Here is a 26,169-nt window from a genome sequence, read left to right on the forward strand (position 1 = left end):
CGACAAACCCCAATCTGCTTTAGACACTCTAATAATTGCAGTGGAGAATTACCGTATCTTACTTTATTAACTAAGATATTGTAAATGTGGAGCAAATGTTAACTTATAATAAATTAACAAGCCCAAATATTTAGTTTTTTTTCAGAAGTGGTATTTGTCGTCCGTTAAGCTTAAATTACGTAGGTCGGTTGAAATCCAGACTAATTTTAAAAAGCATCATATTAGTCTTAGTAGGACTTATAGTAAGCTCGTAATTTTTGCCTAAGAGTTAAAATTATTCAATACCATATTAGCCTTATTCTCCAAATCAACTCTTGATCTACCAGCAATTATTATTGTTAAGTCATCTGCAAAAGCAATGATTTTGTGTTTGGTAAATATTGAACTACCAATTGTGCAATACCATATTCCAAATAAGGGGTCCCAACACTGATCCTTACCGATACAATAGCAATACCTTCTTTTTTGACATAATAATATTATGATTTTACAACATATCTGTTTGTGAAATAACTTCTAAACAACTTTGTATAGTTGCAAGGAGCAGTCAGCAACTCTTAAATTGTTCAAGGGCAGACTCCCACCATATGGAGTCAAAAGACCCTTCAAAATCCACATAAATCGCTAGTGCGTATTTAGACGTAGAACCTCTAATATGTGTTATTAATTCGACCAGAGCATCCTCACACGATCTGCCAAGTGTAAATCCGTCCTGACATGCGGACGTACACGATGGTGTGATTACAATAGGCGTATTATGTATATATGCTAACGCAACTAAAAAAAAAAACAAAATATCATACAACATAACACATTCGCTCCAAAATGAAATTTTACTTTTTCTGTACCTATGACCCTTGAGAAATGACAACAAAACCTACAACCAGAACATGCCATGTTTAAACCCAAAAACTCTAGGCCAAACCCAAAGGGGCGGAAACAACTAAAAGACTGAAACGGTTTATACCGTGCCAATAAAAATTAATATATTTCTGCATTAATTTGCGCAAGTAGTGTAAATCGTCATCATCATCATTAGGAATTTTCCATTACGCAATAGGTTTTCCTCGACCTAAAAAAAAAAACTTTTCTTGTTCTAGTCTTTTTTGTCACAGTTCTCTGTATCTTCCTCTCTCAGCCCTCGTCTTTCCATGCCTTTTTGGACTCCGTCCATCCACACCTCACTTGCTCTTCCTCTCTTCCTGGTGCCACCCAATTCATAATCACTTTTCGAATATCCTTCTCCATTCTTCTGGTACGTCCATACCACTTTTTGTTTCAATTACCTGGATTACATCAGTTTTCACTTTCATCATTCGTCGAATCTGCTCATTTCTATTTTTTCTAGTTTCGATTTTCTTGCTGCTCTTCTCCAGTAACACTGAAACACTGATCCTAGGTATTGCAGGTTTTGTAGTGAAGATCGTGGACAAGGTTTTGCACTGCACGGGTTCGTTGGATAGTCCGAGAGTTTGTCGTCACTTCCCAGATATCGGGCGAATCCATTCGGCCAAAAGGAGTTGAGCCAACGTGTGCAGGTTCCTCTCCTTGATGATGGTTTCCAATGGCCGAGATTTGCATAGAGCACGCTCTGAGAGATGGTAAAAAGGTGGCCCATTACCCTGTTTAACCATTGCAGGAGCCAGTACTCTGTCCCAAGGAATCTCTTGAGTTGAGCAGGAGAGGCCCCTGACCAACGCACAGATGCATAGAGTGGTACGGGAATGATTAAATTTCTTTGGACGTAATCCAAGATGAATTCTCGAGGCCTAAGACGACCAGCTCCTGTCGGATTGCCCAGAGAGCAGCAAGCGTTTTCTGCATGGCCATTTTGAGGTGGTCTTTGAAGGTTAGTCTGTCATCCCAATTCAACCCCAAATTGGTGTGAGAGTTTACCTTTTCACTGACGGTCCCGTTGATTTCGATGTAATTTCATTCTTTGCCTTCCTTTTTGTGAAGGTCATCTGAGCCTATATCTTTCTATCTCCAGAACTTCTTCTGCTTTCGATGTTAAGTATTCTGTCTTATTATAAATTATCTTTAATCCCCACCCTCTATGTCTTCACCAATTTCCTGCACATATACTCTGCGTCATCCAAGTCTTGTGCAATCACCACCCGATCATCAGCGAATAGTGAGTTGAATATGTTTACATTGCCATAAATTGTTGCATTTTCTGGACAATTCTCTTAGACATATATGGATATAGACCTTAAAAAGAGTTGGTGACATACAAAAGCCCTGTAGAAGGCCCTTTGAAGTTGTGAACTCTTGAGATAGTCTTTGCGCCATTTTAACTCTACATATGTTGTCTTTATACATGGTCTTAATGTATTTATCAGTGAACCACTGATAGATGCCCGCTTTAAAGCTTCCCATAGCAGTTTTCTAGGCAAACTGTCATACGCCTTCTTGACCGAGTGGTGGAACGTAGCGTAGTGGTCAGGCGCGCGGGTACATACGTACATATGCCTTGAGTGACCGGGTTCAAGCCCGTGATCCCTCTGACCGTGTAATCGTCACGGAGTATAAACAGAAAATTTATTTTATTTATAAAACGTCCCACCTGAAGGGAGTTTATGATAAGTACAATAACAGAATTCTCAAAAATCTCATCGATAAGGCCACTGACAACTAAGAAAATATTACATACACACATACTAATTGACAATTGCTTTAGATGATTCTGAGGCGTTTGCCTCAGAATCATCTAAAGCAACTTGCATTAAACTGTTAAATTAATAAATATCCCACTGAACACTAAAAGAATATAAAACGCTTATATAATAAAATATAATGAAAAAAAAATTGAGAAAGTACCATACCAAGAGTAAAATAATAATAATTAACAGCAAACAGATTTACATATACAAAGAGGAATGTTTTTGTTTTGTATTAAGCGTGGAAGAAATTAAATATTTCAAAATGCCGAAATACTAATACTGTACGTTAGCACATATAAGTGTTAACGTACAGTATTAGTTTTTAATACATATAACGTATGTTATATGTATTAAAAACTTCGAAATCATTTTTGTAGGAACCCGAAGTTAATTTTTAATAATTTATTAGTCTTTATTTTTAATAAAGACTTACCTGGGTTTCTTGTGGAAGCTGCATGCATTTCTACTTTTACTAAAAATAACAAATAACGCAAGTAAAGTTCACTAAAATGGCAACACAAAACAAAAATTAGCGGTCAAGTTCGTCTTATATGGAGACATGTTGGCGCCCTCTGATAATAGAAGCGAGAAGACAAAAAGAATTAAGGTGAAATTGCAGGATACTAAATAAATAAACAAACTGCAATACTAGCGAAAAATCGTTGCTTACGATTATAATCTTTATGTTTATCAATTATATATTATTAGGGAGTGTAATTTAAAAAAAAAATCTGTACAGTAATCGAAAAAAAAAAAAGTCAGCAGCGTAAATAAACTAAAATAAAATAAATTTTAGTTTATTTACTAAAATAACGTAAAAAAATAAAATAAACAAAAAAGTCAGCAGCTTTAAACAATTTTTTTCACTCCGTGTCTGAGTTAGTCGGTCTCAGGCGTAGATAGCAAGGTCCCCCCCACCCTCAGAAACTGGGGTTTTTTTCGTCCAGAAAACAGGCAAATCGACCAGAGACTCTTGTCCACTGGTAAAACGCAGACACACATCAAACTACATAGAACGTATTAACGTATGCACTAAAATGCTAATCATTGTATGTTTAAAATCATTTCAATTCTTTCGAATTATTTTTTAGGAATCCGAAGATAATTTTAAAAAAATCACAATATGAAAACACTTAACTGGGTTTTCTGTGGAAACTGCATACAAAATGTAAATCTTGTGTAGTCAGGAATTACACAGAAATAATCTCGTGCAACTCTGCTGTGATTTTTGCAAGTTTAAACTGCTATTTAAAAGAAGTTAATCATTATTTTGTTGTTGTAGTTTGTTGTTTTTATGCATACCAATAAGAAATCAACTTTAGTTTGATACTAGGCAGTCTGGGACTCTGGCATACATATTTTTCGATTTGCTAAAAATGAGATTGCGGAGTCTGATCAACAATGACTGCAGTGTTCAGAAAATTTCTCATCAGGAACTTGAGGCCCTGGAGCAACTGCACCACTGAGTTTCGGTAAATCTGATCTTTTTTCACAATCGATGGAGTAATCTTTAATTACAACGGAGTGGTCCACAATTGTTTCCATCATAAGCATGGTAAGGATAATCTTTCACCAGAGAAAACTATAATTTCGGGCAAACTCCGCCAAATTTTCGAAAAACTCCCCCGAATGATCTTTAACAATAATACCAAACCGGTCTTCAGTTCCCTTAATGCTCATTCCTTCCCCCAGTCCCCTCTCCGGTGTTAGTGCACGAGGTAGTATGGTGGTTTTGCTACTGCGATTCACAACAACACCAGTATTATGAATGACAAGGGTAAACATTATTATTATGGGTTAAGTAGTACTTATAGGCATATAATTATGGATTATTATGAAGTCAAAATGATCCATTGCCAGAAATTTCCAGTGGAGCTAGATAATCCCTCCAGATCATGGTTATTCCCTGCATCCAGTCCTTTTGTGACTGCATCATAGTATCCAATCAAATTGGTCAGGCAAGGCTCACCCTTAACAAAACCATGCTGTGTCCTAGCTATAACTGAAGTCTTGTCTAGATGATCCTGCAGTGCTTCTTTAACCAGTGCCTCCATTAATTTTCCAGGAACAGAAGTTAAACTCACAGGTCTATAATTACTTGTGTCAGCCTTTGATCCCCCTTTGTGAATTGGGGGTCACATTTGCACATCTCCAGTCCATGGGTACCTCCCCTGAGTCCAAGGAAGCTCTCATAATTATGGCTAAGGGTTTGCTTACTTCCCTTGCTGCCTCCTTCAATACAACTGGATAGATCCCATCCACCCCAGGTGCCTTTCTTGTGTTTATCTTCAACAATTTCTCCTCCACTTTGCTCTCAGTTATTACAAGATTCTCTAGCTTACTGCTAGAGTTGAATACACCTCTGGCATTCCCCTCGCTGAATAACTCCTCATGTGTGAATGTTGATGCAAAATATTCATTTAGGTTGTTAGCTACCTGAGCAGGGTCATCAACAGTTGACCCATCGATCTCAAGTGGACCAATCTGATTCATCCCCTTCCTTCTAGAGTTTACATAAGTAAAGAACTCTTTGCTGTTTTTCTTCGCATCCCTTGCCAAGGATCTCTCGTAATCTGCCTTCGCCTGCCTAACCTCCTTTGTAACTTGGTTACAGATCAACTTGTATCTATCATAGGCGTCTGTGTCACGTGTTAATTTGTATGTATCCCATCCATTTTTTTTTCTGCCATATGCCTCATCAGTTCATCTGACATCCATTTAAGCCGAAACCTTGAACAATATTTCTTAGTTTGTATGTAAAGCCTAGTAGCTTCCAAGATAAGTTCTTTGAATGCTTCCCATTTTGAATTTGCTGTTGGCAATATCATCAGTTGATCCCACTGTATAGAATTTAAATACTGTCTCAGTCCATTGTAGTCGCCTTTATGAAAGCAATACCCCTTCCCTTTACCCCTAATGGTAGTTACCTCTTTGGGTAACTCCCACTTCAGCACACTGTGGTCACTGCCACCAAGTGGTTCATTTATCCGCAGATTCTTAATGCATGAAGAATCACTACTGATAATTAAATCAAGAGTATTGCTCCCTCTAGTTGCCTCCCAAACATGCTGATGTAGAAAACAATCATCCAATAAATCCACAAAAGCCTTGCTACTGTGTGAGTGACCAGCCCCCAAATTCCAGTCAATATCTGGGAAATTAAAATCCCCCATTATAAGACTCTCTGATTTACTGCCCCACTCTATTTCTCCGAACAGTTTCTTATTATACTCATCAGAGTCATTAGGCCTATAGCACACTCCTACTCTCAATTTTGATCTCCCAATGCTTATGTCACACCAAACTGACTCGACACTGCACTGTCCAGCGATTTCGACTGGCTTCACTTCCCTGGATTTTATGTGATTTTTAACTAATAGCATAACCCCTCCTCCCTTCGTATCCTGTCTATCCTGTCTGTAGACATTGTACTCCCCAAATTCCAGTTCTGCATTCCTTATATCTGTGTGACACCACGTCTCTGAAATCCCCACAATATCTGCCTTTGATGTTTTGAGCAATACCTCAAATTTATCAAATTTATTTACTAAACTCCTAGCATTGGTGTACACACAAGTATACATGCACCTGTTCTTTTTCTTAGCTACCCTAACACAACCCATGTGTTAACTTGTACCCCAATGATTCCCAGCAGTCTCTGAAATATCCTGCATCTTATTTTCCAGGCTGCGGCTCATTCCAATAGAAGCAGTGCAAGAATCACTTTCACCTCTGCCAGTGGCTACTGTTAATCTATTAGTCCTTGTACCCCCCAATCTAGCAGTTTTCCGACCCACCTAACACTGCCTCGATAGCATCAGCAAACATTCTTGCACCCTTTCTATTTAAATGTATCCCATCCCTGTAGAAACAGTCTCTCTTGTTAACAAGTACAGACCAGGCTGAAAAAAATTCTACCCCTTGAGCCCTGCACAATCTTTCCAGGGCCGAATTGATTGACAGGGCTCTCATCATATACTCCCTCCTATCGTGTCTGGGCAGAATTGCAGACACTTTCAATTTCAACCCTAATTCACGGCTTTTTTTCATCAGTGACCTGTACTTGTCAAGTAATTCCGCCGGTCTCCTACTCTTAATATCATTGGTGCCAACGTGTACAACTATATCACCTTTTGTGCCCTTAAAATTTTAGGAAGGATGTAGCCTGTACAGGGAAGGGCAGTATGATTGGTGAGGGAACGAAGGGGTCCTGTTACAAAGAAAGGCTAAGGTTCTGCAAATTGAAGCCGGTGGAGGCTAGGCGCCTGCGAGGTGATCTGATTGAGGTGTATAAGGCCTTGAATTGGTTGAGCACGCTGAATTTTCATGGGATGCTCCCGCTTGCTTGGATTGAGAACCTGAGGGGCGTAGATTCGGGTTGAGGAGGGACAGTTGTAGAATAGATGTGCAGAAGTTTGCCTTTGGCCAGTGGGTGGTTAATTGCTGGATCTAACTTCCATCTGTCGTTGTGGAGGTTGACTTAAATGGATTCAGGGAGGAGCTGGACGGGCTCTTAGAGGGAATGGTTGTGTGAAATTGTTTTTTTTTTTTTTTTTTTTTTTTTGGCTGATACTACATAAGTTCCTATGCTTTCTTTCTTGCATCACATGCCTCCATTACTACTACTAGCACTAAGCAGCTAAAGCCGAGAGGGTTGTTGTTGTTGTTGGGTTTTTAGGAGTGTTTACAACTAAGGTCATTTTGCTTCGTCTATATTGTCTGTAAATTTCGTCTGTTCTGAGATCGATATTCTGTTTGCTGGACGAAAAACCATGCTCTCCTCGCCTGAGACCGTTTAACTCAGCCACGTTGTGAAAAAAGACCCATAAAAATTCCTCTGGTCATCGACGGGATTCGAATTCGGAGCTTTTAACCCGGTATGGGGAAGATGGCTTCCTACCCAAGAGCAGCCGAAAGAGTATATAAATTATGCTTGTAACAGATTGACTTTATTAACAGGTCAAATGATATTGGGATAGAATTTCTACACATTTTAATAATAATAATGTACACTGTGCTGCCACTTTATTAGGTACACCCCTGCTGTGCACACAAATGGTTTGTCCCACAACGTTGCAAGTCACATGAACACAGTTGTGGATATAAATTCAGCAGAAAAACCTTTCTAGTATGTCACAGAGAAGTAAGTTACCACTCTGTGGTATCAGTTAAGCGTACCAAGAATGGGGAACAGGATTGGTCTAACGGACTTCGAACGTGGCTATGGAATTGTTCCAGGAACATGATAATGACTTTTCTTTGCTGCAGTGGCCCGCTCAGTCTACGGATCTCACTCCTATTGAACATCTTTAGAATGAGCTGGAAAGGGCTGTTTGCTGCAGGTTTACACCTCCGTCGAATCTCATGGAACTGCGTGACACTCGTGTTTGCATGGTACTCCATTCCTACTCAACGTTTTCAGCACCTTGTTCAATCCATGCCTAGACGAATTCAGGCTGTTTTGAAGGATAAAGGAGGCTCAACAGGCTACTAGCTAGATGTACCTAATAAGGTGGCAGCATAGTCAGTGGCGGATTACCCATTAAGACAATGAGGCACGTGCCTAGGGGCCCCAGTCTTTTGGGGGCCCCAAGCCAAGACATTTTCCTATAGTGTTCTAAAATAGATTAATATTTTCAGTAAACATCATAAAAATCTTGATTAATTTAAGCGAAAATTTAGGCAAAAAATTTCGTTTATTTTCCACCTAACTTTTATTCTTTTTTTATTATTATTATTTTTTGAGGGGCTTCCAAATATAATATTTTCAGGGGCTCACATCTGGTGAGTATGGGCTTGGCACACCCAGGGTCCTGAGCTGGATATCATCATTCTTCTCTTTCTTGGTGATTCCTCTCTCTCTCTCTCTCTCTCTCTCTCTCTCTCTCTCTCTCAGGGTAATAGGGATTTTTTTTCTTTTTTTTTTTTGGCTGGTGCAGCCTCAGGCTTCCTTGCACCATATATAGCTAATAATAATAATAATAATAATAATAATTTGCTAGGGGCCCCAACTATCCTTAATCCGCCACTGAGCACAGTGTATAAACCACTGTACAATCCTATCTTGACCAAACAATTCACTTCAGTACACCTATCCCTCCCTCCCCCCAAACGTTTAACTTTAATTATTAATGCAACACGATTAATTATTTTAACTATTTGTCCCAGCTTTAACTAATACAATGGAATTTTGGTGCCGGTGAATTGAATAGCAATGACTTCAATAGATCGTGGTGGAAGGAAGAAAAATAAAGGAAACGATACGATTTAATATAGCGACAGGACACGCACCGGAAAAAATTACAATGAGCTCAAGGACTGATTTAAATGGGAAAAGGGATAAGAACGCTCTCTAGCTGGCCGACAATTTAGATGGAAAGGCTAATATGCAATGAAAAGCCAGTAGCGGAAGAATCCTAAAAAATATATATACACATATCGTTATTATACGTTCCCGTACATAAATTGGCCGAGCAAAAGGCTTTTCTATTCTTGAACGGATAAAAAATTCGGCTGAGATCAAATGTCTCGGAATAAACTGGACGCCCGTAAGCACCTATCCATTGAATCTGTTTTTACAGCTGCTATAAATTTTGATTATGTTATTGACGAATTTTCAGATAAATAACAAGGAAGAAAACATTTTTGCATTGCTAGTTTAAAATCTAGGAACAAGGCCCTAACAAAATTTTATTATTTATATGCAGTATTTTTTTTTATGAAGATTTTACTTTTAATTTTGTTTGTTCTTTGATTTTATCATAAAGTTACTCACATTGATTGATCAATGATTTATTAATTTCATTATTAATAATTTATTAATAATTAAAATCAGTGTTAATAAGTTTAAATAACATATGCTAGACCTATCTACCTTCAATTGAGCCCATTGTACTTTTGCTACCTACTGGCAGGCCACTTTACTGATAAAATACGATAAACAGAAAAAAAAAAAAAAAAAAATTCTCAATTTATCTGTACAAACATCCGTTCTGCAACGAAGATTAATATACAAAGAATTATACCTATGAATAATGATCATAAGAATTAGACCCATAAGGTTCAAATTCCCCTTGACATGATTCATTGCCTTTTATAAAAAGGAGGAAAACATCGACACAGGTGTTTTTGGAAATGGAAGGAGACTCTCATAAAATCAACTGGAGAGCCGCCAGTTGAGCAGCTCTGAGTTGCTGCAGTTATTGGCCATTCCCTGTACTTATTGTTTTATTTATTTGTTATGTAAAATTAAAATAACCTTTAGGGTCAGGTGAAAGTTTTTTTTTAGTCCCTTAAATACAGGATTGTTAAAATTAAAGTATCCCTATGTAGAGGGCTCCGGAGCAAGTTCCAAGGCTCATACTGAAGAGAAATTTGGACCAATAAAGAATGTGATTGCCATTTATAGGGAAAAAAAAAAAATAGTTACAAAATTTGTCACTATAGAGCACTGTGGCAATACAAATCACTTGAACAGCGCTACAATTCAACATGTCCTCCATTTTAGTCAACAACAGCTTCCATTTGAAGAACAGCATTTTCTTCAGCAGAACTTAATATGTCAACTGGAACAGCCAGCACATGACGTCTAATGCTGTTCTTCAGATCTGTCAGAGTTTGACATCCTTCCTGATACACCTGGTTCTTCAAAAAAACCCTACAACCAGAAGTTGCATGGGGTGAGATCCGGTGATCAGGGTGGCCAAGATGTCTGGAAACAACAGCTGATGACCCGTTCGTCTGTAAAGTATTGCCTTAGCAATCTTTGGGCACAACGGTGGATGTGGGGTAGCACACCATCATGCATCACCCAATTCACAAAGGGAGATCAAAGGGTGACACAACTAATTACAGACCTCTTAGTTTAACTTCTGTTCCAGGGAAAAGTTATATTTATATAAGATGTTAAGAGGATGTTAGCATTGTTCACTTGCTGAACTATTTGAGTCAGATAGAAACTGGATTGATTTTCTCTCTCTCTCTCTCTCTCTCTTTCTTTCCCCCCCCTCCAACTGCAAATTTTACACGGAAAGAATTCAAGGAAATAATCACTGATTGCAGCTACAAAGCTTTTAACACCAAGAGATACTGTTTAAAGATGATATCTAAATGGATGTCAGATGAACTCTGATGTGCAATCATATCAATAAGGGGGGGGAGGGTTAGGCAAGCTAAGTAAGATTATGAGAACTCTTTGGCATTAGTGGTATATCTGTGGTGTATGAGAAGTCTTCAGTTATTAGTGGTGTCCCTCAGGACATCACTAATAACTGCTGGACCCCTTATTGTTTTCAGTTGTTTTTATACTTAATATTTGTCTTGCATCATGTGCCTCTACTAATGATAATGCTATTTATTAATGATACTGATGAAGGCATATCATGCATATTAGAAGTTTGCAGATGATGCAAAGGTTGGAAGTGTGATTAATGACAGGATTCAAGGCATTTTCCCTCAGGGGCTCACATCTGGTGAGTATGGGCTTGGCACATCCAGGGTCCTGAGCTGGATAACATCATTCTTCTCTTCTTGGTGATTCCTTTCTACTTCTCTCTCTCTCTCTATCAGGGTAACCTGGGAATTTTTTTTTTTGGCTGGTGCAGCATAAGCCTCAGGCTTCCTTGCACCATATGGCTAATAATAATAATAATAATCCCTCATATAGCGGTCGAACAGGGTCCATTGTTACTGAAAGGATGTTGCCTTATTGGGGGAGGGGGAAGAAATAACTGTTGCTTAATGGGCTGGACGTAACTCGAGAAATGTGTATGACTGGCGACGAGGAGTGCCATTTGTGTAGGGAAAATCTACTGCCAGTTAGACCGAGTAATGTTATCCGGGACTCGGCTGCATGGTTGGTTTTAGGGCCTATTTTGTGTTGATATGGGTGTATTACAACCATTTAAGAAATGCGACGCATCCAAGCCTCCCTCTTTTGTATCAGAACCTGGGTGCGTTGAATCTAACACACTCCACATTTTGCACTGCTCTGACGTATCTCTCGTAACTAAAAGTTATAGTTTTGCTAGACTATATAAATGGAAAATATATAAATAGAAAACTATATAAATAGAATACTGTTTGTATTCTATTTTGGAAAAATAGAATACAAACAGTTAAATTTTTATGTTGAAAGGTGACCACAACTACTGTATAATTAATAAAACTTACATGGACTACACATGAAATGAAACTACCCCAGCCTTAATAAACAGCATGCAAATATCTGAAATTGCCATTTAGTGATATGCTAAAACTTTATTACTGTTTTTCGATATAGTCCATACGTACTATTTCTGTTATTTTCGAAATTATTTTTAAATAGGTAATTTTTTATTTATTCATTTATTAAATCTGTGCTATATTTCTGATATCTTTAAAAACTATCGTTGATTGGACATTGTGATGACCCTCAATTTATTATGAAATGTCTCAGCCCTTATACTCGTATATTGAATCCTCTGCTTCACATTTTCAACTCCGATTTTAGTCAAAATTAACTCCAGGGGCTCACATCTAGTGAGTATGGGCTTGGTTCACCCAGGGTCCTGAGCTGGATATCATCATTCTTCTCTTTCTTGATGATTCCCTTCTACTTCTGACTCTCTCTCTCTCTCTCTCTCTCTCTCTCTCTCTCTCTCTCTCTCTCTCTCTCAGGGTAATTCAGAAATTTTTTTTGGCTGGTGCAGCATAAGCCTCAGGCTTCCTTGCACCTTATAAATAATAATGATAATAATAACTCTTTTCATCTGAGTAGAAGAGCTATCTATCAAGCCACAGCCAAAAATCATCCAAAGAGACTCGAAGAACTCCAGATCCATTGCAAGAGCCTACTGCCTCCTTAAAGTGACTGAGAAAGCCATACTACTAATACTGACCAGTTGTTTACTACTCGTCGTCCGAAATTCACTACTCTCTGTGAAAGGGCTCCATTATGACCAACATCCTTGACTGAACACTAAAAATTTTGACAGCTTTTGAATTTAACACTAAATTAGGCATAGCGTATGTCGATATCCAAGCAACATTTCACACTGTTAAAGTCAATGTGAAAGTATGTCATAAATTCTACTACATCAGAAAAGACGTGTACCTTGAAGTATTTTCTGGAAAATGCAACTCTCCGCCTGAGGGCGAATTTACAGATCTATGGTCGCCGGTTGAACACAAGGGTTCTCCAAGGGAAAGTATTATCAGGTTTATTGTTTACGGCTCTGTTACGTTCATTCACTAGGAACAGGAATGACATTAATAGCAATCTCCACCAACTAGAAAAATATCTCAGCACAAATTCCATAAATCGGTGATTCCACGATCTTTTCCCTGAAAACTTCATCTACAAAGATTAATCCACTACTTCAAGCTATTCTTAGCCCTCGTGGAGGAAAACACTGATTATTGGCTGTATTTGATTTAATGTTAAGGTTTTATTACCACCTCCAATCATTGCAAATCAAAATCTGTAAGTTCAGGTGGATAATGAGGCAGCACCTGGTCTACCTCAGGGACGTAGCCGCAACAAGAAAATATTCAAAACAATGATATTTTCTTCCATTTTATATGGAACTGAGATGCAGGACTCTGCATCTCCCACTATTATAAAGTCTCTGTTTGCAGCTGAATATTGGCTGTTACGCTGGGCTGCGTATAAGCACACCCTTCCTGTAGTTCGTGAGATTATGTTGATCGCATTCATCATGGGATCATCATAGGATGCTATCCGGTATCATCTCATTTCCTAATGTATGGGAAGCATGCTTCCAGAGAGTCTCGGAATGAACACTGAGATTCATTCAGAGACTTATTCAGATCAGCACCTTCATTTCGCCCTGTTCGTGCAAGACTACATGTAACTGATAGATTTATTCCCCTATCAACAACTCAGTACTGTGCTTTACGGGCGCCTCCGTAGCCAGGTGGGAAGGAGCAGCAGTGCGTAGCACACGCTTCTTGATTAGACCGGGGTTCGAGTCCGTCACCACCAAATACGGGGGATGCGGAAAGGTCAGGGAATGACCACCGCATATTCTCGGAGCAATATGGCCTTAGTTGCTAATGCTCCTAAAAACCAAATAACAAACAAACAACAACTGTGCTTTACATAGATGCAGATTTCCTGAGGTTTCCAACTGATAAGACTTATCGCCGAGAATTTCCGTTGTTGTTGTTGCCTACAACAACAACAGAAAATTGTTGGTGCCCGGGTGCAGTACTCCTTGAACCATCGGGACGGCCAGCCCCTAGTTGTAGGTTTTACGGCGTAACTGTAACTAAAGGCCATTATTCGCCAATATCACCAAGAAGCCTCAGAAAACTGAATACATAAATATTACAGTAAAGCATCCTTCCTTTAAACAATCAGGCGTAGATAGCAAGGTTTCTCCCCCCCCCCCTCAGAAACTGGGGTTTTTTCGACCAGAGAACACACGCAATTTACAGACAAAATAAATATGAGTACGTAGATGTAATCATTTACAGGGGACCCTAATATCATAATTTGGTTTCTTTTTGTTTTTTTTTTCCTTTAAAACAATTCCACGTACAGCTCCACCTAACGATCTGATCAGATTTTCCCTACGAAATATAATTTGGGAAAACTTTGATAAATCAATATTTAAAGGTCTTCCGTGATTCTACAGACTCTGTGGACCATCTTAACGATAATCAATTGGCAAATTTTGTTAAAAACACTATCTTTACAGCTATCTAAAATCTACCAAAAGGAAGCTTTCTGTACAAAATATACCCCGTGATGGACAGAGCTAACATTCAATGTCGCAATGTTCATCACGTTAGGTGCCTTTATCAAAAAGCAAAACGTAATGGACAGCCTTTACGTGTGGTCAATAGGCTACACTTAAATTATAAAAATGAGAAGAGGATATATACTAAAGCAATGTATAATAGTAAGGTCAAATCTTGGCAGAATTTTGTACATACAACTGGAAACCAATATCCGTGGGGTCTTATTTATAAAATCAGTAGAAATAAATTAACTCCTGGTGGTATCTTTAATACAATGAACTTAAATAATACTGAAACTCTGAACTGGACGCAAACTGCCAATCAAATACTTGAGAGACTTTTTCAGAATGATGATAGAACTCTTGATTCTGCCTACCACTCTGGAGTTAGGAAAGCAAATGCGCAATATGATTTTCCCATTTCTATTCCTTTCTTTTCTATGGAAAAGCTTAAAAATGCAGTTTCTTCTATGAGTAATGCCAGGAACTAATCTACTGAAAACAATTTTCATAAAAAGATTCTTTTCTATTAGGCCAAACCATCTTTTGAAACTCTTCAACAACTGTCTCGAAGCTGGAAATTTCCTATTATTTCGAAGTTTGCTCTCATTAAAATAATCCCAAAACCAGGAAAACTATCAAGTGATTCCCAAAATCATATGAGTCTATTGCTTTATTATCCCACTTAGGCAAGTTACTAGAAAAACCCATGGCATAAAGATGTAATTAACTTCTTTTGGAAAGTAATCTATCTTCCTCTCTTCAGTATGGCTTTATACACGGATGTAGTGGTAAAGATACGCTTTTTTGAATTGAAAAAGTTAATTAATAGTTCTACTCACAAATATACACTGAATGATCACTGAATTATGACCACCTATCTAATACTTCGTAGGACCTCCTTGTGCCCTCAGTACAGCAGCTATCCGACGTGGCATTGATTCAACAAGATGTCGGAACCGTTCGGGAGGTATGGCCAAACAAGCTGTGTGTAATGCGATCAACAATGCAGGTATGGAGGTCATTGGTGTATCCAGACGCCTGATATGCCTTTCCATAGTGGCTCATAAGTGATCTATGTGAGTGATATCGGTGGAGTTCAGAGGCTAATCGATAGGCTAGAAGTCAGAACTGTGTTCCTCAAACCATTCCTGCACAACTAGTGCCCGATGGCTTGGCGCATTATCAACTTGTAAGACTCCATCGCTATTTGGGAAAAAGTGAAACATAGCGGGGTGTACACAGTCAGCAAGCAGTTGACGATAGCGGAAACCACTGATACGTTGTTTCACATGTACCAGGAGTCCAAGTTCCTGCCAGTGAAACATGCCTCACACCATACAACCGCCTCCACCGGCCTGCACTTTTGATACCATGCATGATGGATGAAGAGCCTCATGTGGTTGACGCCAAATCCGTACACGACCATGCATGGTGTGGAGTAAATAACGTGACTCATCCGACCAGCACACCTTCTTCCACTTCTAACGTCCAACTTGCATGCTCTTTGCACCAGGCGAGTCTTTTACGCCGATGAACGTTGGTTAGGAGAGGATGCCGTAGGGGTTGTCTGCTGGTATAAACCATATGTGCGAGCGTGCGACGCATAGTCATGGCAGATATTGTTCCGGGTAGTCAACTCTTCAACAGTGCTGCGCCTGTTCACCTGTACTAGTCGTCAGACCCAGCGCTCACCTCTAACATCAACCTTTCGACCTTTGCAGTTTTGCCGCCGAGTCGCTGTTTGACCATTTTGACGTCAGTCCCGGTATACTTTAACAACGGCGGCTCTCGAACAACCAGTTCAGCCTTTTGGGAAATCAAGGCACCAGCTCGTCAAGCTCCCACAATCTGTCCTTTATCAAAGTCCGATAAATCCAATCTTTTACCCATCACGCTCGAAATTTTACTACGTACTGAACCACTAACACCTTAACTAACTCCACACTCTCCTACCTCACCTGGTCAACGAGTTGCATTCAGTTTTCATAGGAGTGATCATAATTCAGTTATCACTCAGTGTACACTGTCAATTTTTATTGATTTGAAGTCGTCTTCGGCAATGTTTGGTGGCGCCTTAGAATCGGTCGTTGTTCTAGACATTTCTTCCTTCTGTTCAAAAGTTACTTTGCTGAACGTACTGTCTGCATCCAAACCAAAGATCAATCGGTATCCGAAGCTGTTTCTAGAGGGTGTCCTCACAGTTCCATTCTTGGCCGCCTTCTGTGGAACCTCGTTCTTAATGATTGGCTGTCTTCTCCTTCTGACACGGCCGATGCCCAAATGATTGCCTTTGCTCACGATCTTTCCATCTTAGTACATGGTAACTCCAGTTCCCAATTAGAACGATCGGAACCTCGAGTGGTCATCATGCATCATGTGACCTTGCATTAGTAAGGGCACATGATGCAAGAAAGCAAGCTTATATAGCAAATGTAAAAAAAAAAAAAAAAAAAATACACCCCCCCCCTTCTCATTTTACCAATCCACTCGCTCCAAATGTTTGTCTAGTTCAGCCTTGAATCTGTTTAAGTTATCAACTTTTACAACGACAGATGGAAGTTTGTTCCAGCAATCAACCATCCGCTGGCTAAAGCCAAACTGCCGCACATTTCTATCCTACAACTGTCTTTCCTCAATTTGAATTTATGCCCTCTCAGGCGATTATTCTGAGCAAGAGGAAGAATCCCATCAGCTTTCAGCATGTTCAAACCATTCAAGGCTTTATACACCTCAAGCAGACCACCTCGCAGATGCCTAGTCTCCAGACACTGTAATTTGCAAAACTTAAGCCCTTCTTCGTAAGAGCAACCCTTTGTTCCATTCACTAATCTTGTTGCCCTTCTCTGTACTCGTTCCAACAGCTCTACATCCTTCTTAAAATGAGGTGTCGCCTGACCATTGCCTTATACAGGGTATAATCACCTCCTTATCCCTGCTACAAAAATTCCTGTATATCATTGACCAGACACCATGAGCTACTCTTGAAGTCCGTCTGCACTGCTCAGAAAACTTCATATCTGTCTGCACAATTACCCCAAGTCCTTTTCATTCTCTACCACTGTCACCACTGTCAGAGTAGTAGCTAGAATTTTGTGAAATCGTGGAGGCTTGAGTCTGCTATATCCACTGCAACTACAGCTCCTCGCCCTGGTATTTCTCTTCCCAGTCTGTGAACAGATGCAGATCCAACAGATCCATTTTCCAACAGTCTGTGAACAGATGCAGTTCTTTCCAATGAAGTTTGGACTTTGTCTGAAATTTAATTATATGTATATTTTATTTTTTATGTAATTTTATTATTTTTAAATTTGTTCATATCAATCTTTTTTGGTCATGGCAGGTTTTTTTCCCTCTTTGTACTTGGGCAAACAGGAGAGGGAGTATATAAGAGTACTGCTAAATTATGTGTAACTGACAGCAGGGTTGCCATTGGTTGGCTGGGACCGCTTGATGTAATAAATATCAATAAAAAAAATGTCAGTGTAGTACCACACAGTTGATACGTTACTCTGGGCTAACTGCTTCCCATATGCAGTACTTTACTTTTGTCAATGTTAAACTTCAGTTGCCACCTCTCAGCCCATCTGCTCAACTTTTCTTAGATCCTGTTGCAGCAGCGTACTCTCATTGTTGTCATTAACAACCCTGCCGACTTTCGTATCGTCTGCAAACGTGGACATTAAGCCTGATATACCATCATCAATATCATTAATGAATACAGAAAACAACAATGGAACCCAACACAGAACCCTGGGGGACTCCACTAATAATATTAGTCCACGAAGAACAGTAGCAGTATCCACTAATTACCACTCTCTGTCTTCTCCCACTCAGCCATACCTTTATCCATAGCAGCAATTTGCAGCCAGTGCCACACTGCTCCAATCCAATTTGTGGCACAGTCTCTCTTGTGCAACAGTATCAAAAGTCTTTCTAAGATCCAAATTTATGACATCAAAATTATTCTATGCATCCAGTTCCTTTGTGACTACATCATAGTATCCATTGAAATTGGTCAGAAAAGACTTTTCCTTAACAAATTCATGCTGTGTCTGAGTTATAACTGAGGGTTGTCTAGATGATTCTGCCAGGCTTCTTTAACCAGTGCCTCCATTAATTTCCCTGGAACAGAAATTAAACTAACAGGTCTGTAATTAACTGTGTCTCCCTTTGAACCTCCTTTGTGGATTGGGGTCACATTTGCACATATCCAGTCCATGGGTACCACCCCTGAGTCTAAGGAAGCTCTCATCATTATGCCTAAGGGTTTGCATACTTCCTTTGCTTCCTCCTTTAATATAACTGGATATATTCCATCCACCCCAGGTGCTTTTCTTATGTTTATCTTCAACAATTTCTCCTACACTTTACTCTCAGTTATTATAAGATTATCTAGCTTACTGCCAGAGTTTAATACACCTCTGGCATTCCACTGTCTGAATAACTCCTCATGTGTGAATGTAGATGCAAAATATTCATTTAGTTTCTTAGCTACCTGAGCAGTATCATTAACAGTTGAACCATCGATATCGTGGACCAAACTGATTCATCCCCTTCCTTCTAGAGTTTACATAAGTAAAGAACTCTTTTCTGTTTTTCTTTACATCCTTTGCCAAAGATTTCTCTTAATCTGCCTTTGCCTGCCTAACCTCCTTTGTGGCTTGGTTATAGACCAGCTTGTATCTATTATAGGCGTCTGTCTCACCTGTTAATTTATATGTATCCCATGCATTTTGCTTCTCGCCACATCTACATTTGTAATTAGTTCATCTCTGACATCCATTTAGGCCTAAATCTTGAACAATATTTCTTAGTTGGTATGAAAAGCCTAGTAGCCAACATTCTGTAGCCTAGTGGTCAGGCGCGCGGGTGCATAAGTACACGTGCCTTGAGTGAAAGGGGTTCAAGCCCGTGACTGCTGAATACGGTGCTGTTTCTTGTATTCTGTCTATCTTGTTAGCTCCTCTGACTGTTTGGTCGTTCCGGAGTATGAACAGAAAATTTATTTATTATCTCGAATTTTCAACATTGAAGAATGTTGAAAATGCATGAAGAATCTACTGATAATCAGATCAAGAGTTTTACTCCCTCTAGTTGCCTCCCAAACGTGCTGCTGTATAAAACAATCATCCAATAAATCCACAAAAGCCTTTCTAGTATTATTATTATTATTATTATTATTATTATCCGTTTATTTCCATAAGGAAACCACCCCGGGACGGCAAAGTGCCAGGAGGGTGCTAAGTACATATCAGGGTACGAGATACTACGTGCAGTGGGTTACATATACTGAACACGTAGTCTCGTCCCGAAATATTATATACACATTTTATGTTTAATATATATACACATTGATGATTCTGTACATACATTATACAACTGATATATTTACAATTCACTAATAATTCCATCTATAAATTACATATTTACATAACTGTTACAGAAGGTATATTTTTACAGTCAACAAATTATTATTGTTCTGAAAGCAGAAAGTTTCTCTTTTACTCTAAATTCTTTGGTACTTTGCAGCCGATTCATATTTCGGTAAGTCTGTACGAATCCTGGAAGATCTCTTTCCGGTATGTTGCATCCTCACACAGTTTTTCGGCATCTATGTGTAGTGAGTTAAATATTTTCGCTGCATTTGATGGGAAGAATCTTTGCAGGCTACTAAGATTGTTCAGGACTGGACGCAGTGGATTATTTACTTCCCCGCAACGTCTAGCAGTGGCACGCGGTTTGACTAGAATATTATCCAGGACTGGAGCATCCACTCTGCCTGTGAGCATTTGTGCGAGAGTGTGTATGTTCCTGTTAATTGTCCGCTGCATCCAGGGTGTGATGTTAAGGTTTGAGTATAGAATGGCCCTTGAGATAGTAAAAGGGTGGCCAGCAATTCTGTTAAGCCATCGCAAGAACCAGTACTCGATCCCAAGGACGGTATGTGTGTAACCAACCCACAAATTTCAGTCAATATCCGGGATATTAAAATCCCCCATTGTAAGACACTCTGATTTACTGGCCCACTCTATTTCTCCGCACAATTGTTCATTATACTCATCAGGTTCATTAGGCCTATAACACACACCTACTCTCATTTTTCCTTTCCCAGTGCTTATGTCACACCAAACAGACTCATCATTGCATTGTCCACCAACATCAATTAGATGCACTTCCTTAGATTTTATTTGTTTCTTAACTAACAGCATAACCCCTCCCCCCTTCCTGTCATGTCTATCCTTTCGGTACACATTGTACTCCCCAAATTCCAATTCTGCATTGCTTATGTCTGTGTGACACCACGTCACTGATATTCCAACAATATCTGCCTTTGATGTCTTGGCTAGCACTTCAAGCTCATCAAATTTATTAACTATACTCCTAGCATTGGTGTACATGCAAGTATACATGCACCTGTTTCTGCTCTTAGTTACCCTAACACAGCCCATGTATTTACTTGTTCCAATATGACTCCCAGCAGTCGTGGAAATCCCCATTGCTTTGTTTTCCAGACTGCTGCTCAATTGCATTTCAATAGAAGCAGTGCAAGAATCGCTTTCACCTCTACCAGCGGCTACTGTTAATCAGTTAGTCCGTGTACCCCCCCCCAAAGCTAGCAGTTTTCCGACCCACCTATCTCTGCCTCGATGGCAACAGCAAATATTCTTGCATCCTTTCTATTTAAGTGTATCCCATCCCTGTAGAAGCAGTCTCTCCTGTTAACAAGAACAGAACAGGCTGAAAAAAATTCTACCCTTGAGTCTTGCACAATTTCTCCAGGGCCGGATTGATCGACAAGGCTCTCATCATATACTCCCTCCTATCGTGTCTGGGCAGAATTGCCGACACTTTCAAATTCAACCTTAACTCACGGCTTTATTTCAACATTGACCTGTACTTGTCAAGTAATTCTGCCGGTCTCCTACTCTTAATATCATTAAAACCAACGTCTACAACAATATCACGCTTTGTGCCCTTAAAATATGATATCTGCTCTACAACGTCATCAACCTTTGCCCCTGGCAGACACCCTGGTCCTCTTCCACCTATCAGGTGAAACGAATATAATGGCGAAACTTTTATAGGTGAAACGAATCAAAGTCACTGTAAAGCGCGCAGTGCAGATTTCATCGTTGACCATGATGGGTGTGTAGCCACAGTATCGGTGTCTTTTTTTATTCGCCCGAATTCCTATTAAGTTACTAAATAATATCAGTGTTAAGTCAATACTCAACATTCAACAGTGTAATTATGTGATTACAGCTTAATTGCGAATTGAGTTTGGACTTGGTAAGTTGAAGTTATAATATGAGGTGATGTGTAAGTAAAACATTATTTCTACAACTCACGATTTTGTGAAATTTTTATTTCGATCATGGCCCCCATGCTTCCCCATGAAATAAATCGTGTGACAGTGAATTCAGGCCTGACGTAGCCCAGTGGTCAGGAGCGAGAGTGCATAGCACGCGTTCCTTGAGTGGACCGGGGTTCAAGCCCATGACTACTAAATACGATAAATATTTGTATTGACGATTTATTGTAAACTCTACTGACTTGGTTGTCGTGCCGGAGTATAAACAGAAAATTTATTTATTTTTTAAACTTCAGCAACTTAGTTTTTCACAATTATCTCTCCAAGAAAAAAATGCGATTAAAAAAGTAGGCCGCCCCACACCAAAGATTCAAATTTCTCAGCGGGGAATAAGTAATAATAAGAAATATATTTGCAGTTTTAAAACTGAATGGTACCAAAAGAAAAGTTGGCTTTGTGGTTGTGAAGTTAAAAATGCATTGTTTTGTTTTTCATGTTTACTGTTCGGAGGTGACTTAATGTGGACAAAAAGTGACTTTACAAACATAAACAGAATGAAAGAAAAAACTCTAAAATGGAAGAAAACTCTAAAACTCTATAAAATTTTCACAGAAGGTCGAAGAAATGTATTGATAATATGATTTCACTATCGCTTTTAGGAAGCGTAAATATTAAATAACAGCTCAGTGAGGCCTACAGACTTTCGATCTGAAACAACAGAAAGCTTACCAAGAATCGTGAGGTATTATCTAAAATAATAGACTGCATTAAATTTTGTGAACAGTTTGAAATTCCTTTATGTAGACATGACGAAAAAGACGATTCTAAAAATCCAGGAGTATTCAGAGGATTAATAAATTTCGCCTGTACATTAGATTCCAATTTAAAGAACCTTTTAGAAAGTAATGCAGCATTTAAAGGCATTGCAAAAACTATTCAGAATGATATTCTTGACTGTTTGCTGTAAATATGCCGGGATGAAATAAAAAGAGAAATTAAAGAAGCTTCATTCGCAGCTGTCATGGCTGATGACACAACAGATGTTTCAGAACATATACAAATGGTAATTGTTCTGAGATATGAACTGAATTGGAGACCTTTTTGAGCGTTTTTGGGTTTTTTTTTTTCGCTTCAGAAAACCAAAACGGCAGACGAAATATCGAAGTGCATTCTAGATCAGTTACACATAATCCTCGAAGGAAATACTCAAAAACTGGTTGTTCAGACATTTGATGGCGCAAGTGTGATGAAAGGCAAGAAAGGGGGAGTTCAAGCTAAAATAAAAGAAGTGTATAAAAATGCACATTTTATTCACTGCTATGCACACCAACTGAATCTGATGATGAGAATACAGCAAGTAGTACCCGAGATTCAAAAATATTCTTTTCGAACTCATGTCGATACCAACATTTTTCTTGAGATCTCCACAGCGTCTCCCTCTTCTCAGAAAGCATATGGACAGCCGTGTTGCCCGACCTTCCCCTACAAGATGGAACTTCAATATATGCACAGTGAACAGCGTTTATGAAAATTTTTAATCCTTAAAAAAGTGCATGGAGGGACTACAAGCGACAGCAAACGCAAATAAGACGATTTCAGAAGCAACTGGAATTTTGCACTTATTGAGTAATGAAAGATTCGAGTTTGGTTAGAACTTTTCCATAAGATAATGCTTCACGTGGAAGTTAAATATAATCAAATGCAATCTCGAGAAATTGAGGCAGTTAAAATACATGAATATATAGGAAACTTTAATAATGCCATTCTAAAAATCAGGAATTCAATGTATTGTGAAAATCCTTCAAAAACACTCATGATTGAAGGGAAGGAAGTATGCGACTATATAAGTGTTGACATAGGTGAGAGATTTTCTTTTACAAAGCAATTAATTGCTGCTAAATTGTTTAACAAGGAGAACTTTGTTATTTTTGGTACGAAAATGCCCATGGAAGAGGTACGGGAGACTACTGAGGCATATCCCATGATTAAAAGAGAAAAACTTCTTATGGAATTACAAGTTTTCCAAAGCAGACATGATCTACACAATTATTGCAAATTAACTCACTTGCTGAAATTTATTTCAGAAAATAATCTAGCTGAAGTTCTCGGTGAACTTACAAAACTCACAAAAGTCCTTTTGACCATTCCGATGACTACTTCAGAGCCCCGAACTCTGCCATTCGACAAAGAATGAAAACATTGCTGCCGTAGCCTAGTGGTCAGGCGCGCGGGTGCATAAGTACACGTGCCTTGAGTGACCGGGGTTCAAGCCCATGATTGCTGAATACGGTGCTGTTTCTTGTAATCTGTCTATCTTGTGAACTCCTCTGGCCGTTTGGTCGTCCCCGAGTATAAACAGAAAATTTTTATGAAGGCTGCCGTAGCCTAGTGGTCAGGCGCACGGGTGCACGTGCCTTGAGTGACCGGGGTTCAAGCCCGTGACTGCTGAATATGGTGCTGTTTCTTGTATTCTGTCTATCTTGTGAATTCCTCTGACCGTTTGGTCGTCCCTGAGTATAAACAGATAATTTATTTATTTTTTATTTTATTTTTTTGAAGGAGCACTATAAATCAGAAAAGGATAAATGCTCATTCAATGCTTTCAATAGAGAAAAGCTTGGTCAACAGTGCATCAAACTTGAATGAAAAAGTTATTAATCTATTTTCCACAAATAAAAACAGAATAATGGCTTTTGTTTTTAAATAAAAGTTCAAATCTGTTAATGGTAAATGTCTAGTTAATGTTTTGTAGTATTTTTAACTTGCTTATTGCCGTAGCCTAGTGGTCAGGCGCGCGGGTGCATAAGTACACGTGACTTGGGTGACCGGGGTTCAAGCCCGTGACTGCTGAATACGGTGCTGTTTCTTGTATTCTGTGTATCTTGTAAACTCCTCTGACCGTTTGGTCGTCCCGAAGTATAAACAGAAAATTTATTTACTTATTATTACTGTGTATGTTTACATGTCTTATAACCGAGGCAATTTAATGTAACTTTAAGACGCAGCAGTCCCAAACATCGGAGTCACGAGCCGCCATTGGTAATAATGAGAGAAGATCGTCGTAACTGGCAGAGACGTTGAGAATACCAGTAGGATGCACTCGCGGTATTCTCCATAACAATTGCATACAACACGTGTCTGTGCACGCTGAGTTCTAAGCTACTCAAAAATGGGCAACGAAAAGTACGCATGGAGGTTTTTTTTTTATCATAAAAAAAGTTATGATAAACTACACACTGACTAATAATTTTTTTTACGATAAACGACGCGCACTGCACTACAGTGCACGTCGCTTATTATAATCACAGATTGTTATCATTCGTATAATGTTATCATTTTTATGAAGGCCCCCATCGACGTAAAAGCCATTTATTGTAATCAAGCTTCAGTTTATGTTATCGTTTTTTGCCTTGTCGCGGTTTATACATGTGCAGTGGAAGTGATTACGTAATATCCCGATTTGTTCTTGAACTCTGACACGTTGTGTGGATAGTTACTGATTTTGCTTCGTTCAGTTCGTAATATGGTTGTCGGTGTTGTTGCTCTGTGAAAGAAAGTACTGTATCTATACTTCTACCAATATGGCTATTTTAAATTTTCTGTTTATACTCCGGGACGACCAAACGGTCAGAGGAGTTCACAAGACAGATAGAATACAAAAAACAGCACCGTATTCAGTAGTCACGGGCTTGAACCCCGGTCACTCAAGGCACGTGTTTATGCACCCGCGCGCCTGACCACTAGGCTACGGTTGAGCATTAATTCTTTTCTAATTCTTGATTTTAATTTTTTCTTAATTTCTTTTTAATGGTTTGTATGGATTTCGAGAAAATTTATGACAGTTTCATCTTTATTGATGACATTCTTGAAGAAATAGTGGATAGTCAAAGTATTTTATATTGCTTGATTTTCTGTCTTTCCGTCTAATTCCACCTTTTTTATGAACGCAGTTCCGTTCTGCATCAACAACAACGCTGAACAACTGCATTCTCGTTCCATCAGCTATGAGACCGACAAACTCGGTCGGAAAAAAAACGGTGGAAAAAAAAAAAAAAAAAAGACCATGACCGTTCCTCGCATAATTAACGGGATTCGAATCCAGGCCTTTTCCACCCTGTGGGGGTATGGCAATGATTATAACCACTGTGCAACCTGCGAAGACCCTGGAAGAGGATTTTCAAATTCTCACTAAATACTTATCATCCGAACTTTGTCCGAAAAGAAAAATAGAAAGTAATCTATCTTTCATATTATTATTATTATTATTATTATTATTATTATTATTAATCCCAGGAGCCACATCTGGTAAGTATGGCCTTGGTATACGCAGGGTCCTGAGCTGGATATCATCATTCTTTTCTTTCTTGGTGATTCCCTTCTACTTCTAACTCTCTCTCTCTCTCTCGGGGTAATTCAGAAATTTTTTTTGGCTGGAGCAGCATAAGCC

This window comes from Mastigoproctus giganteus, chromosome 4, assembly GCF_048544385.1.
Source record: "Mastigoproctus giganteus isolate SK-2022 chromosome 4, ASM4854438v1, whole genome shotgun sequence".
NCBI classification, from domain to species: domain Eukaryota; kingdom Metazoa; phylum Arthropoda; class Arachnida; order Uropygi; family Thelyphonidae; genus Mastigoproctus; species Mastigoproctus giganteus.